A 16,944-nucleotide genomic window follows, 5' to 3' on the forward strand; every position below is an offset into this window, starting at 1 on the left:
CTCTTTTTTAATTTTGTTTTCATTTTTTCTCCTTTAAATAATTTGGTACTTCAAAAAAGTTTCAAAATTTTAAAAATTAGAAATTTAAAATAAAATTTTCTATAAATCATAAAATATTTGTGGATTCATAAATGTTCGTAATTGTTTAAAAATGTTCGCATATTCATAAAATTGTTTGGAATTTTGAAAAAAAATATTTGAGAAATCAAAAAATGTTGGGCCGGCCCTTGTGTGGGTTTCCTGTTTCTAATATTTTTATTTTTATTTTTTATTTTACATTTTCGTTTTTCCTCCTTTAAATAATTTTTTACTCCAAATTTTTTTCGAAAATTAAAAAAAAAGAGAATTTTAAAATAAACTTTTCAGAAAATCGTAACATGTTTGTGGATTAAAAAATGTTCGCATATTCGAAAAATATTCGTAATTTTGAAAACAAATGCTGGGAATCCAAAAAATGTTCATGATTTTTTTAGAAAAATTTCATGTATTAAAAAATGTTAATGAAACTAACAAAATGTTCGTCAAATATTATCGGTAATGCAGCAAAATGTTGTCATGGTCATTGGACATTATTTTTTTTTTCACTCTCGTTGCAACGCAGGGGCCCTTTTGTTAGTAAACAAAATAAAAAAATAGATTACATCCCTAAATAATTATATCATACGTACATATCTATCCAGGATAAGACGATGTATGCAAAATCTACAAGTGGGCAAATGATTCGCAAAGTGTCCCATTGAAAAATCCGGCCATGGAATGATTTGATATGACATGACCACTACAAGCAAGCTAAAGTCCCAGCACGATCAATTGAGCACATGTTAAGTGGGGAAATGTGATGGCCTACCAAATTAAGGCATGTATATCCTGGAAACAAATGAGCCATATGCATCTGCCGGCAGGTCCAACTACAATTTGCATGCTGACCGCACAACGCACTCCAGATAAATGCCAATTTCCCCCCTTTTAAACTATTTTGATCTTTTTGCGCTTTTCCTCTTACGAGCGTGATCAATAAATAGTTGATGAGGTCTTGCTCGTGACAATGTAGTGTCAAAAAACGTCTTACATTATGGGACGGAGGGAGTAGCTGTTAATTTGTGAAGGAAGTCGGAAAAGCGACCACACATGCATGCTCAAAGGAAAAATTGAGGCTGTGCCTTTTTCTGAATTTCTTAGTTGTTTCTTCACGCACTGAAACCGGAATCTCTTTTTCTCTCTCTTGACTTTTGCATCCTTGTGGGGAAACAAAAAAACAAGCTACTGAGAAATTTGCAAGGCTTGAGACTAATCTGATTAAGGTAAGCTGCCGGCCAGGAGCTAATCTAATCGGTAGCTTAGTCTCCTAAAGCTAAGGCTCCAGCCACGCATGATGCACAAGACACAAATCTACAAGTGGATAATCAATCTGCGAAGTGCTACATTGATTGATCATAGATCCCGCTACAATACGATATGATATGATATGATATGACCACTACAAAAAGTATCATCAGCAGTAGTATATATATAGAAAAACACACATTACATTATTGAGCACATGTTAAGTAGGGACATGTGATGGCCTACCAAAGGCTATTGCTACGTACATATCCATGTATGAGTTGACTTGACCTGAAAACAATGTGAATCTGCTCTGCTGATTCACAGCGCATTACAGATAAATGCCAACTTGTCCCTTTTTCTCTCTTGCTGCTTTTGCACTTTTGCTATTGGAGGTGACTGACCAAGAATTAGTTAACGAGATCGTGGCTAATGTGATGGTCAGAACTTTCTACACAAAACGACCGGACATAAAAGAATGACAATACAAAAAGTGCACTTCATTTGCCAATTCAACTGTAGAACATCACCAACCAAGACAGCTAAAGCTAAGCAGCCATCAAGTGGTTTTTGCTCTCTTCATTGCACGCAGCTGGGAGATTTACCAACTAGCAGAACTAGGCCAAGTCAGCTCGGCCAACTGCAAAAGTAAACATTCCTGTCCGTGTTACTACTACGGGAGTTCTGGTAATTAAGATCAAAGTAATTGATTTTCTTCACCTTTTCTCTTATCAGTTACATCTGGAGTAATTTATTCTAGTTTGTTTTTACATCAGTGAAGACAACTCAAGTCCTTGTATTGAATAAGATGGCTGGCCCAAACATACACCTGACATAAATACACAGAAGGACTCCCTCCCATAGTGTTTGCAAATTCTTCGGTTTGCATCAACTGATCGATGGAGACTACATACGTATAGGCCACATAGCCGGTTTTTCAGCACATACAGTACAGGCTACATGACAACACTTGTCTTTGCCAAATACTCCTCCTGTACTGAATATGTCTTCTATCTATTCTAGAAAAGTGTTGCCATATATCCCATACAGGCTATATGAATCAGGAGTATAGAATAGATAGAAGACCAAAATGAAAAAGAAGTGTTGACAGCAGGACAGTTCCTGCTGCAGCGGCATCTGCGTTCATGCATTCAGAAGCTCCTAAATAATTTCATGCATCTGCGTTCATGCATCGCCTGATTAAACCAAGGTTTTAATTATATCACGCAAGTGACCAAGCAACAGGGCTTAATATATACTAAATAATTTCCCATTTCCATGCACAATATAGCTCCTAACATTTTCTTTCTGAATAACCATGCTATTAAATGAGCCATCAATTAAATCAATTGCCAATACAGAGAAGGAAACACACAAGAGTCATAGCCAGTAGATACTAATGTTTTGCTTAGCACAGTACTAGCAGCTGTATCTGTTACCTGTCTTTCAGAGTTAAAACAGTTAAAAGATTCTAAATGACATTAGTGCCATATCACGTTGAGTTGAAAAGAAGAGAACGGTGAAATTGCTGAAATGAAAGGAATAACAAGACCTGCCAGCAGTAGTACCTAGAATGAAGCTAGAAGATGTGGCAGAAAGATTTTTTTAGTGAACAATCTCTTCCTCTGCTGTTCTTGTCTGCGCTTCATCCCCTAAAGCCTGATGCAGCTAATTTATGGTCTCCTCTACATCCACTGGGCTGACTAAAAATATGAAGAGTGGAAACGACAGACATAAATAATTATGACAGATTAGTTGGAAGACAAACAAATTATGATGTAGATTCAGACGACCTGCTGGTCAAGAAGTACTGCGAAAGCATATCCCTCGCCCTGACAGCATCCTCATTTGCTAACTCACGCACTTCCCCATCATAATCCGGCTCCTGAATGCTCGGCATGGCCCCATCATCCTCCATATCTATAACTATGTTATGCAAAAAGCAGCAGGCATGGATTGTGGGAACTAGAGTTTCCAGACTGGCAAGGCATGACGTCTCTCCCTGTAGGTACTTCCATGTGTCTTTGAACCTTGTCAGCGCCTTTTGAGCGCAGGTTGTGGCTGCATTGTGTCTCCTATTGAACTCCGCCTTGGCTTCTGAGAGGTCTTCTTCCTGGTAAGGTGTGAGTAGCCACGGGAGAAGAGGGAATCCTGCATCACCAATTATATATTCCCCGACTTCTGATCCATCTAATGCCACCTCCAGCTTGCTGCCATTCAGCCAAGCACCCTTCTCGCACTCCTTGAACAAATAAGATTCATGCAAAATGCTTGACTGGTTCATGCTGCTTATCCTTCCCCACCAAATGCTCCTGAACCTCATTTCAGAATCAATGACGAGCTGTACTAGGACGCTGTCATTCTTCTCACGGTCCCAGTTTGGTCCAAATGGGATGTGAGTTGTGCATATAACACTGCAACAGTTATGCATATGGATCTTTCCAAACATGGATTTGATTTTATACATTTCGCTGAAGTCTGGCCAGCGCAAATGGTACCCTGCTCGCTTGAACACAGCATCAACAAACCTCTCAGTTACCAACAAGACGGTTGACTCGTTCACACCAACAGAGGATCCTACGGTCTCTGGTAGCTCACTAGACCGCAACCTTTTCAGAGCAACGGCCACTCGATCTTCTAAAGACAGCACTGTCCCGTCAACAAATGTGTAGCAGTTCATATCTTCCATTGACGGCCCCATCACCAAGCTGCAGATGTAGCTAAACGTTTTTCTTGTCATTTTGAAGACATACTCAAATCGTTGTGTGTCTTCAAAATCGGTTAAGGTTCCTGCATGCGAAAAAAATGATAAAAGTGGATGACGGACTAGAGTTTGCAAGTCAAGAACTCAACTATGACAGAGTTAAAACAGTGAGATGAAATAACATATGAGCAGTAGGGAACAAGTGAGAATAATAGTAACCAATCAGAAAATAGCATTGCTCAACAAATAGCCATTACAAAACGATAAAAGGTCAGTCATCTATTTCTAAAGAGAAACGGCTAGTTATACATTTATGCAGACATTACTAGCATGTTATTGTTGTCCTACTTTAGAAGGGTCTATTCAAAAGGAATAGTTGGCAGTATATTCAAACTCCAGCATACTGACAAAATGTACAAAACAAACAGAATAGTTCAAATAACCAGAATAGATAGACAAACTAAGATGAATCGAGCAATGTGAAATTACCTCTGGACATGAAAGAGTGGCTGTCATTTGTCTCCAAGCTGTATGGTTTAGCTGTGTAGAAGACATACCATTTCCTTGAATTACCTCCTTCGCGTGCATATGCCTTGACATGCTCAACCTGGCTGAACTTGTCCCACTCAGGGCCAGATTGTCGCGCGGCCATTGAAGCGAGCAGTGCTAGGCTGCAGTATAGCTCCAAATGCCTTGGGTTTATACCTCCCATGTATTCTGGGATTGTTTCCATGTCATTATACGAGAGAGCGAGCCTCTGGAGTGCAACAAGACCCTCCAACACCTTCAGCTTTGGGCAGTTTTTGATGGTAAGCTTCTGCAGTCTGGGAAGATTAGTGATCCTCTCTAGGTCAAGGTTTTCATCCAGATTCAGCTCAACCAGAGATGGAAAGTTCTCTACAGAGATGAGACCCTGGACATTGTATATGATTAATTTATTCAAAGCCCCTACCTGAGAGGCAAGACCAGGAGGAAGACACTTCTATTTGCACTGATTTAGCATAAGACGCTGCAAGACAGGAAAGGCTTGCACTTGCTCCTCCCACTCCCACTCCTCCCATTCCACCATTCCTAATAAATTCATCGTTTGCAATTTTGGAAATGCAGCCACCATCTGGGAAGGACTAGGACTGTGGTGATGGTAGGGCAACATGAATTCACGTCCAACACGTTTGTCTTTTCAATGTACTGCAAGAATTTTATCTTTTCAATGCTATCCGGCAGACTAGATATATCAGTGTTTTCCAATGACAAATACCTCAGGTGCTTGAGTTTATGTATATATTCAAGCAATGCTACAACATGTGCAGAGTCTATATGTAAAATTCGTAGACATGGAAAATGAACCAACGAATCACCAGGCTTGATATTTATATAGCCAACTAATATTAGCGCCCTTAGTGTCTTTTGTGCTTGCAAAGAACTCCAGCCTAACCCATCTGATTCTGATGCTTTGCTTTCTAGAGATAACCGAAGAAACTCATGTGCACTAAGTTTACTAACAATATTAGTTTCTCCATTGTGAGCTGCCAGTGCCTCATCTCTAGCCAGAAATTGAGCAAATGAGCGTACAACATCATGCATGTTGCAAACATCTTGATCAATATACTTTGTATTTGGCTCTATAAGATTCCTTAGTATCAGCTCCTTATAGTACTTGCTTCCGAGTTCTTCTAAGTCATCCGAGGTCCCATGAAAAAATCCTTCACTTATCCACATGCCAATGATTTCATTGCAAGAAAACACTGCAGTTTTAGGGAGAAGGGAGAAATGCAGAAAGCATTGTTTGGCACAAGAAGATAAATCTTCATAGCTTAAATATACTGCATGATTTAGCTCTTCAGGCATTCCAGATATCGACCATATAGAATCAGCCAGAACCATCTCCCACTCACGGTGTTTTTTGTCCTTCTGACACAGTAGACCTCCCATTACTTTGACTGCAAGAGGCAAACCATCACATTTGGCTACAATCTGCAAACCAATGTCCTTGAGCATATCAATTTCACGTTCATCTGTCTCACTTGAGATTATCTGCAACCAATTGAACTGAAGAGTCAGTAAGGAGTGGTTTTCCTTGAGAGAGAAAATAGCCATTTCTTAATTGCTAGTGTCGACTCAATACTAGTCAATAATAGACTGAAAAAAGAGCCACGAAAAATCGGCTAATGTACTATCTAAATTCAAATATCAAGTGAATGAACTGGCAAGTGAGGATGTTGTCAAGTGGGATGCCTTGCAAGTGAGAAACATTAAGTTTCATCCAGACAAGACGTTAAGTTTCTTACTCCTTTAACCACAAGATGCATAGTTTAATCTATCATCTCAGAAACTAAATAAATTACGCGCTTAATTATGCAAGAAGACGTACGTACGTACGTACATAATGTACGTACGTACGTACGTACATACATACATACATACATACATATATGTATGTATGTATGTACGTACATACGTACATACATATTTGATCTACAACTACACAAGGAAGGAGGCTTCTTATACATGTTTAAATTATCTATAATCCTACGTATGCAATTTTATAATCTGCACATCCAAATATAGTAAGTAGAAGAATACGAAGTGTTAGCATGTCGGTGGATCATGGGATGCGTTGGCTATAGATTGTATTGCATAGCCCATGGGGCAAATATATAGTACAATAGACTTGGAATACCTGGAAGGAAATCTAGAGTAATACGGAAACCTAAACCAATACTAGTACTTCTTAACAAGGATGACAGCACAAGAAACCGGCGGCAAAATAAGCTTGACGATAAGAGAATGGGCGTAGATCAACAACAACGCGAAGGGAGGCCACAAAAACTCATATAGAAAACAACTAGGACCAGAAAGGCCACAAAAAATTGTACACAAAAGGACCAAGCAAGAAGAGATGACGGGCAAATAAATGTTAGGTGAACTCACATGGTATGGTAAACACGAAAGAGCAAAGAATTTGGTGGACGTGGCGGAAAATTAAAAACTAAAAGTTAGGAAGAACACACAAGACAGTGAAGCATGAGTCATCGTGTCTACAGGAAATGGCAACTAGGAGCAGAGAAGAACAACAACTAGCAGACAATCACAAAACACAGATGAAAGGTGCATGTGCGAGATGGAGATGGTGAAACGACCACAATTAAGAATCAGTCGACAAAGAGGGAGAGAAACAATGCCCAATGACGTTGTACCTTTCTTTAAAAAAATTGCTTTTTTTAAGATGGCTGCTTACAGGATGAAACCTGCCTAAGAAAGCAACAAAAGTCATGAGATGGACTAACGCTATATGCAAGCAGCCAACACAAATAATCATTGGTGCGCTGCACACAGAGAGGTTTCTAACGGTGTTGGTATGTAAGAGCATCTCCAATGTTTAACCCAAGACCCGAAAACTGAAATTTTGGCCCAAAGCTCCAACAGCATACACCAAAAAAATATGGGTAGGCACCCATATTTTGCTACCAAAGATCCATATTTGGGTCCAACCTACCACAAGACCCATCCAACCCAAAATGGCCATGGGAAAGCCAATAGCCCAAGCAGGAAGTTTCACCACCATCGCACCACCCCACCCCACAGTACACTTGCGGCTGGTGCATGTGCCTTGGCATAAGTATATGTAGTGTTCATGTTGTATGAGTCCATGTTATAATCTCAAAGAATAATACATAAAAGAGTGTGCCCAATTATTATATCTCTACCCAAAAATTAAGAATGGAACTAGTAAGATGCATAGAGTTTAGTTAGGCACCTGATTCTTGAGCAATGACCAGGCATCCTTCTCCTCCAACTTGTCAACATGGTGGTTGGGATGCACAGCTTTCATCCCTCTAGCCACTCTTTCATCTCTAGTAGTGATGAGTACTCGGCTACCTTGAGCCACAACGTTAGCCAAGGGTGTTTTAAGCACATTATCCCATGTTCCATGGTTCCACACATCATCTAGCACCAGGAATAGCTTCTTCCCTTTCAAGGTAGCGGCAAGGATTGGCTGAAGCACAGCCAACGCCTTTTCACCACCATGTACTCCCCCGGCTTGCGTGATGATTGTCCTGAGCAACTCAACCTTGTCATAGTCCTTATTGATGCTCAACCATATCATCTTCTCGAACTCAGCATTCAAGGCTTCATTGTTAAAGACCTTCTGTGCAAGAGTGGTCTTGCCGATTCCGCCGACACCAACAATGGCGACCACCATGATGTTGGTGTTGCCCTCCTTTTCACTTAGCATAGTCTCAACCAGCTTTTTTGTATCTTGTTCGATCTTCTCTCCGACTACACCGGACCGATCTAACTCCCCTGACGTCTCACGTCTGGTATCACCAGAATGAGAGCCATGGACCTTGCTGCTGCGATCCTCATAGGAACCAAGAGGGATGAAGCTGAAAGCAGCGCTTCTCTCCTTGATGACGCCGAGCCTCTTGTTGAGCGCCTTGATGCGGGTGCCGATGTCATGGGCATGGGAGGGATTCCGCATGCAGAAGAGCAAGGGGTTGAAGCACCCCACATCTTTAGTGGACAGACCGCGCTCCATGGCCTTGAGCTGGCAGAGGTCGAGGATGTCGGAAGCCTCATACATGGCGCGCTTGAGCTGCCCCACCCACTCTTGCACGCTGTTGTCAGTGATGTTTCTCCTATCAGCGTCGGCAAGGAAGTTCTTGAGGTCCCTGAGCTTGACATCCATCTTGTCAATCTCGTCTGTGACTCCTAGCAGCATGTGCACCTCTTCAGTCACCATCTCCGTCAGCATGCTCTGCACATAGGATGCGAAGGCATCCAGGACCATGGCCATTTTCGCTGCGTTTTGCTTGCTGCAACAAAGATAAGCATGGAGCAGATGGATATAAACATCCAGGACCATTCGGTGCAGCTAAGGATTAATTACTGGTTGCCATTAAAAGAAAAGGATTGATTACTGGCGGGGGAAAAATTAGCAGCAGGTTGAAATGCTGAACTGATAAACATGGGGAACGAGCTATAAGCCGCAAAAGAAAGAAAAATCGGCAAGCAGAAGCTACTACCTGCCAGATGGATAGAAGCACGCAAGCCCACAAGAGAAGAGCCTGTGTGTCACTCAAATGTCTTCGCCGGCTCAGGTCTCAACCATGCCGCCTCCGTGGCGGCTGCAGCTCTGCTGCCATTGCCCTCACCCCTCACCGTCGTGCCGCCATGGAGCAGCAGCTGGCAGGGATGAAGCTGCAGGGGAGGAAGGGGAAGGAGACGCCTGGAGGAGATCTGAGCAGGAGGGAGGCTGCGGTCGGAGTAGATCTGGGCAGGAGGGGCGCGGCGGTGGCACAAGATGTGGGCAGCAGCCAGCAGGGAGAGACGCGAGGCGAGTAATAATGGATGCAGGGAGAGCAGGGGGCAGGGAGTGAGGAGTGGGGGCGGAGCGAGCGATGAATGATTGAGAGAGAGTGTGTGGGAGTGGGACTAGCCGACGGACCCGAGCCGGCCCAACCGCAACGTGCTCCTCTGCTCCTCGGGTGCAGCCGTGCAGCAAAGCAAAGCAATAATTGTGAACACACTGCTCTGGATTACTGTACATGATATGCACGTGTACCCCATTCAGGATGCATATGCATTATCCATAAATATAGGCAGGCTCAAATTCTGTCTTCAACAAGCACAAATTTAAGCTAGTTGGCTGTTGTGGCAAGTTGCAAAAGGATTATTTGTAAACCAACCGCACAACTGCCCCTGATCCAATTTTCCATTGAATGGAAGGGCATTATCTACCGGTCTTAGAATACACAATAGTGAAGAATACACCTGTAATTGCGTAGCAGTAGCACATGTGTTTGCAACTCTCTGAAGTTCTAGCCTATCGCCCTCTCAATTTCACATGGTTCAAATAAGATAGTATTTTGGCTGTTGGTGACAGGGCCTTTGAAGTAGGCGTAGAAGGGCTGGCGTTGAGGCTGGCAGTAGCACAAAACAGGAACAACAACCTTCCTTCGCGTCATTATTTGCTCAATATTTTTACCTTGAAGAGATAATTATGTTCTCAGACCGGTGCTCCCCGGGGGACTTGACGTGTCACTCACCTGTGGCATTATAAAGATGCTATAATTGTCAGAAAAACCTCTAAATTTTAATAGATGCCAAGAGATCAAATGAAAACACATGTAGAACGAAATATCAAAACAAACCATCATGAAGAGCAGCTCCCGCAGCATACATTTCTCTTTCTTTTTTGAAAAAAATGCTGGTTAAAACACGATTAGAAGCCCCTGTCAAGAGCATCTCCAACGACGGACCAAAATTTTGGCCACCAAAATTCAAAACTTTTTAATGAAGTTGAGCAATTTTGGATAGCCAAAAAAATTCATATCTCAATATTCTGGATAGCCTAAAACTTGATATCCATATTTCACCTTCTACTTCCAACAACATATATTTCATATACATTTTTCAAGTCGCTACCCCAGAGCGACTTGAATGAGTCGCTACTCGAGAACCATGACCCGACCGAACAGAGAGCCACGCAGGTCCCCGGGCACCTAGACACACCTGAGACCAGGAACAATCTCCCTAGTGCCTCCAGGCACCCGGACCTCTGGAGGTGGATATATACTTCCTCGGTGACAATACCCTTCCAATGATATGGAATCTCTTGGGAGAAGTGTATATGAAATAAGTTTGAGTTCCCCAACTCCCTAAGAGCAACTCTAGCGGACCCCGCATTTCGCCGAACTGTTACAGTTCGCACGGGGCGCTTATACAGGCTGAAAAACGCGACGGCAGAACAGAAACCGCAACCAAACCCGTAAAAATTATAAAAAGTTGTTTGGCGCGAGAAATTTAAGCAACAGCTCGCCGAAACACGCTCACATATAGATGGTTCTTCGCATAAGTCCGTACACATCACATATATTACATATTAAGGTCGCCGGAGCTAGACAAGGCCTACGCTACCATACCACTACAACAAAATTGAGCTCACCGGAGCTCCTACGGTAGCTACCCAGCGGCGGCGCTCAGTCAGAGTCGGAGGAGTCGGACGAGTCGAGGTCGATGTAGAGCTTCGCCTGCTCCGCCTTCATCACACGCAGGTCAGTCTCCTTCGATGAGTGCACCTGCAATGTCGTGACGCCCGTCTGAAGGAAGAGCCGCTCGTACTCGAGCTCGCGCCGGATGCGCTCTTCGATCTCCTCCTGCTCCCTCGCCGAACGATCGAGGACGACGCGCTCAAGGAGCTCCTCCTGCCCTGGGGGTAGGTAGGGCCTGCGGGCACGGCGCGAGGCAAGAGCTCCTCCTCCGGCTCCCTCTTCACCGGAACGAGCCGCGAGCTCGATGCGCCCGCGGATGAGCTCCCCGCGGACCAGTTGCCGGAGAAGGCGTGGCGGCGACGGGCGAGCTCGCGATCGAAGGCCGGTGGCGGCCGGCTACCGCGGTTGAGCCACTGATGCGCCCCCCGCTTGCGCGCGGCGTCAGATCTGGCGCGGCGGCGGCGCTTCGCCTCATCCCCAGAGCCATCCATGGCTTTCGCAGGCTCGCCGGCGGCAAGAAATCGAGCGGCGCGGTGGAGAATTGGGGACAAACGCGGCTGGGGGGGGGGGGTAGGGTTTCGATCCGCATCTGCCCCGCAAACCGCAGTTATACTGGTCCGAGGGAAGCGTTTGCGGGTTGCGGCAAAAAAAAATTACGAGCCGGACAAATATTCGGGCTCTGGTCTGGCTAGAATATTGGGCCGAGCCCGCATAATCGCCGGAATTATGCGGGTTCGCGCCGGATGCGGGGTCTGCTAGAGTTGCTCTAAACTCTGGGCCCCCTCTTGATAGTATAAATGTTCCTAGGACTCAAAAAGCTAGTCCAAAAAACTTTTCGAGCCTCCGTAAAACACTGTCTTTTTGCCTTTTTGAATAGATGGGGTTACCGAAGTCCGTAGACCAAATGGAGAAACCAATGTCCTAAGATATATACTTGGCAATCGGCATTACTTCTTGCAAATCGTATTGTGAGCAACACCAAAATCGTAATTGAGTGACAATTGCACTTTCAATGGGTTTATGATTTATGTCTTTCCTCTCTTGGCTATATCTTATATGCTGAACATCATCGATTGCTTGGACTTGGTCTGCTACTACTGCTGTTCCCTGATGATGGACTACTTCATGTACTTTTGATCCCTTGTCCTGTACATTTGGTCAATCTCCTGTTCCTGGGTCAAACCTGTTCTGATTGGCTTTCTTGCTATGTTGCTCTGGGATCTTTCTGATTAGGGTTCTTGGACCAGTTCCAATGATCCCAAGCACCAGCTCAAACACTAATGCATTTCCCTTAGGGGAATGCAACAATTTAAGTACCGTCCAAATTCTTTCTCTGTTATTGATTGTTTTGCAGGATGAAGATTAAGAAGAAAAGAAGAAGATCAAGGACTACTATAGGTTTAGTTTAGGGTTCTTATATTTTTCTTCTTTTATTATTTTTATCCGACGTAAATCTTAAGAACTTTGTTATAACTTGCGCATACTCCCATTTGCATATTCGGTAGACACAACGCTCCTACTTTCATACCCCGTATTATCAAGATTACATATCCAAGACACCATGCAAGGTGAATTTTGGTTGGTGTGTTTGTGGCCATAATTGTGCACTTGCATGCATGGACCAGATCAGTGGTTCGCACTATCGTGCATACTGATCAGTGCTCTACTACGGCTGATCAAAGCCCATGCACCTCTACATATCTGTTATATATGTATCTTTGCTCCAGGATTGCCACTATAATTGTGCACTTGCATGTGCCTCACTAACATAGTTACATACACACAAATCGAAGGAAACGGACACCACTTGTACATGGCACAAAGTGCTTCATAGTTTTGCATTTCAGAAGGATCCGTACAGTGCCCAGAATTTGCCATCTCCAAATCACATCCTGTGCAGAGTCTTGCAACCAACACTAGCTCTATCAAGGTGCTCTAGTAAACAGAAGAAACTATCACAATAACAACACAATTTCACTGCATACAGATCTTCAGAACTCCAAGTAACACTAGCATGGTCGTTGGCATGGAGGAGCGGGCACACAGCTGGTCTGACGATGATCGTCAGATCATTGTAAAACCATCTTCCAGTTCATTGCTGAAGTTAGTATATCATCATCTTGTCTTAAGAGGTTAGAGCTGACTGGAGACAGGGGAATAAGAGAAAACACCATGCAGCTGCAGACGGCTGTATCGTGCATGTCATGGAGCTGTGTTTTCTCGTCAGATAGGAAGGGAAGAGTTCATCACTGGAGTTGGAGTGTCAGATCATACTGTCATCTCAGAGCTAACTGAAAACAGGGGAATAATAAACAGCTGCAAATAGTTGTATGTCATGGTGTCGTGTTTTCTTGTCAGAAGGAAACTAGTGCAGAACTAGAACACAAGAAATTGAGATGTCAACAGTGAGATGTGGCCAACCTGTGATAGCACTAGTTTTGGTTATTCAAGCCAAAACAATCAAGCAGCCATGCTCCATTTCCGCATGTCTCCAGTCAAGCAAAGTAGCAAAGAAAGATGGCATCGCTTACAAGACCAGCAAGAGATGACCATGGTTCTGAAGCCCAGACGTTGTTTTTTGTAACCGAATGGGTTTCATCCTCCAGGTTAAAAATAAACGATTTTAAGAGTTGAAGGTTGTAATGTGAACTTGGCAAGTGTTCAAGGTTGTGAAGAGTTATAGAGTAGACTTTATTATCACATGGTCTCTACAAATTAAGTTCCACATCACGACTAACATACGGCAGTAAGGTAATAAAACTGAAACCAGATCCTTGGCAGACTACAATATATGTACATAACTTTCATACCAAGGTTAACCTGAACTAGTTCCAGGATTAAATGCACCTCGAGCCAGTTCCATGGCAGACTAGAACAGATGCACTTAACTCTCATACAGAGGTTAAACCTGTACTAGATCCAAGGATAAATACAAACCTCAGACCAGTTCCATACCAGACTACAATAATAACCCTGGATTAAACACAAACCTCAGACTTGCACCCCGAGGTTAAGCTGGACTAATCCCAGGACTAAATAAAAAGCCTCGGACCAAATCCACAGCGGTGGAAGGCTTTCCTGGGAACAATTATCTATATCTATGCCCCTACCCCTATATAATGTACGAATAACTTTGAATACTATCCGTTGATTTACTTCCATCCAACGGCTTATAGGTGCAAATCCAGGCACCCGCAACCATTGGATTAATTTATTGGTTGCACCAGATTGTGCCACCTTGCATCTCTAGATATTTCTATCTTGACAGTCGTATGATGCATGAATGAATCAAAGCTGCGGTACCACATTTTCTCCGGGCTTCTCTAGAACAATCATATAAAAGTCATGAGCAATGTGCATGTTGCAGCCCATTTCATGCTTGTACCATTGCTCACACCATATCGACCATTGCCATACTACAACAATCGATGCCACCACCTATCCATGTTTTTGTCTAAATGTCTACGCTTCCGTGAGGACTTCTCACAAAATCAGAGAAGGTTACTCGAATACGCTGATGTATGCACTCAATTCCCCATCCTCCTCCCTAAGTAGTACATGAGCCAACACAGGCACGCCAATAAACAAAGACAAGGAGCTTAAGTTCTTTTATATGAAAAAAAACACTTGTTATTTTTGGTGATGCCGATTTTCCAAAGCAAAGTCAAGGTTCTATTAAGTGTATTATTTCTCTAAGACTTGGAAGTTGTCGTTTTGTAAACTATAGAAGTTCTCTAAGGTCTTATGGAGTGCATATAATCATGTATGCGTACTCAATTCAGTTGAGATAAGACCAGGCCCGGCAAAGATATAAAGACATAAGTTGGACGCACTGCTCAAATTTTTATAAAGTAACATTGCGACTTCAATTCAAAACTAGACCGGTGATGTCACATGGATACTGAGTTGGTTCTCGCTCCAAAGTACCAGGAAGCGACGGTAAGAGGTTCTCAAGCCTGATCCTTGCTTCCCGCAATGAGAAGCAACGGAACCCCGAGGATTGTAACACCAAGCAATGCATTTGAAGCCTTCAACATGTTGTTGGCAGACTTCAACATCCTCTCCAGATCACGGCTATCAACAAAGCAAACAAGGGAGTGACCAAAACGTCCAGGTCTTGAAACGTCAATAGAACATAGAGTGATTCAGAGCAGCACCTCGTTTGTGAATTGTTGGTGTAGCAGCAGGTGGCGTTCGGAGGGTGTCTCTTTCATCGCGCTCTGCAGACTGGCCAACACTTCTTGCGTTTCTTTCGACTGCAAGGAGGGGACAGACACGCAGGACGAATCAAGAACAGGCTTCCCGGCGACCAAGAAACGAGGAAGACGGATCCTTCAGAAAATCGATCTTTTTTAACAACAACAAAAAAAATCCAACGTGCCTACGGTTCAAACAAGCGATTCGAGTTCCATCCTGCGTGGTGAGAGGTTCCGCCGGCAGCAGATCTACTGTCTAGAGAGTATAATTGGACGCTCTTAGGGGAAAAGAAGACCTAGATCGCGTGGCTGAGGAGGGGGGCCGTGGGTACGACGAACCTGGCAGCGGGTGCCCATGAGGCGGAAGCCGGCCGCCGGCGATGCCTGCCGGAGAACACCGGCCGGGAACCCTCTCGACAGAGAGCGCAGCGCCATGTTGCTGTCGGAGCCGCCGCCGGACAGTCTGGTAGGGTTTGCGGTGGGACGGTGGGTCTTCCGCTACCTTCACCTTTTTTTTTGAGAACTTCCGCTACCTTCACCTGAGCTTTTCATATGCAACCTTCCACTCCGCTGGATACGGCCCAGCGACGCCACATATGTTACACAATTTCCTATTTCCCGCCCGATGCGGCGCTGCGTTGTTTGGTAGTGGGCCGGCCCATATATGGCATAATGGTTTTACACCTGCTTTCCGAAGAGATTCTCAAAAACAAAAACACCTGCTTTCCGAAGTTATCAGAATGTTTCGCTGGTTTTCATTTTTCATGTTGTTTTTCATTCTGGTTTTTCATTTTTTATTATTGATTAAATTCTTATTTTTAAAATTTAACGATTCATGAACACTATGTGAATTCATTTTCTGAAAAAATCGTGAATTATTTTCAAATTTGTTAATATTTCTAAAGTCTGCGAATGTTTTCAAATTAATGACCATTTTTAAAAATATATGACCATTTTCTAAAATCATTGACACTTTTTCCAACACAATTTTCAAACATTAACTTTATTTTTCAAATTTATGAATAGTTATAAATTTGTTAACATTTGAAAAATTTGTAAAATTTTGAATTTTTTTAAGTAATGATATTTTCGAACATTTTTAAAAGTCTATAAAAATGGAGCTGTTTCTTTCCCGAAGGGAGCAAATTGGGTGATGTCGTATTGGAGTGAGCTGGTTTTTATTTTCGTGCATTAACGTGGAACACCTACTTCTATTTGAGGGATCTGGAGTGCATACTTTTTATAGCACTAGAAAGTGTGTACGTGCAATGCACGTTAATATTAAGCAAGATATTATTTATATCCCTAGCACATGCAGGCAACATCTCCAATGAGTTTTTTGGCCTCCTGAATGCGATGGTGCATGCTGATCTTTCTCTCTTGCCCCTGTCTCTCTCTTCTGGCTGTTGGTGAGCAAGGGAAAAATGGTGAGCGCAGAGCATGGTACGGCGATGCTGACGTGCAAGTGGCCGAAAGTTGTTGCCTGTGGGGTGCGGATGCATGGTGTGCTGCAGCACAACTACACACAAAATATTCAAAGTCATAAACTTGCAGATCAGGAGTCCCTCTTGACATGAACTATAAGAGTCCAGTGAAGGACGCAGAAGCCGGCCGCAGGCGATGCCTGCCAGAGCACACCCTCTCGACAGAGAGCGCAGCGCCATGGTGCTGTTGGAGCGCACGTCGGTACAGTCTAGGGTTGCGGTTGGTCTTCCGCCTCCTTCAC

At 43.5% G+C, this 16,944-nt stretch overlaps 1 long non-coding RNA gene and 1 pseudogene across 1 annotated transcript; both read right to left on the minus strand.

Moving 5' to 3' along the window:
• Nucleotides 1–2,703: 2,703 nt before the first annotated feature.
• On the minus strand, nt 2,704–9,414 carry LOC119314271 (annotated as a pseudogene).
• A 5,390-nt stretch (nt 9,415–14,804) lies between these two features.
• LOC119314272 lies at nt 14,805–15,738 on the minus strand. The gene is made up of 3 exons (XR_005152254.1): nt 15,558–15,738; nt 15,180–15,278; nt 14,805–15,096 (listed from the first exon to the last, which is right to left on the minus strand). It is a non-coding gene; the product is annotated as an uncharacterized LOC119314272 (long non-coding RNA).
• Between the last annotated feature and the right edge of the window lie 1,206 nt (nt 15,739–16,944).

This window comes from Triticum dicoccoides, chromosome 6A (assembly GCF_002162155.2).
Source record: "Triticum dicoccoides isolate Atlit2015 ecotype Zavitan chromosome 6A, WEW_v2.0, whole genome shotgun sequence".
Taxonomy (NCBI): Eukaryota; Viridiplantae; Streptophyta; class Magnoliopsida; order Poales; family Poaceae; genus Triticum; species Triticum dicoccoides.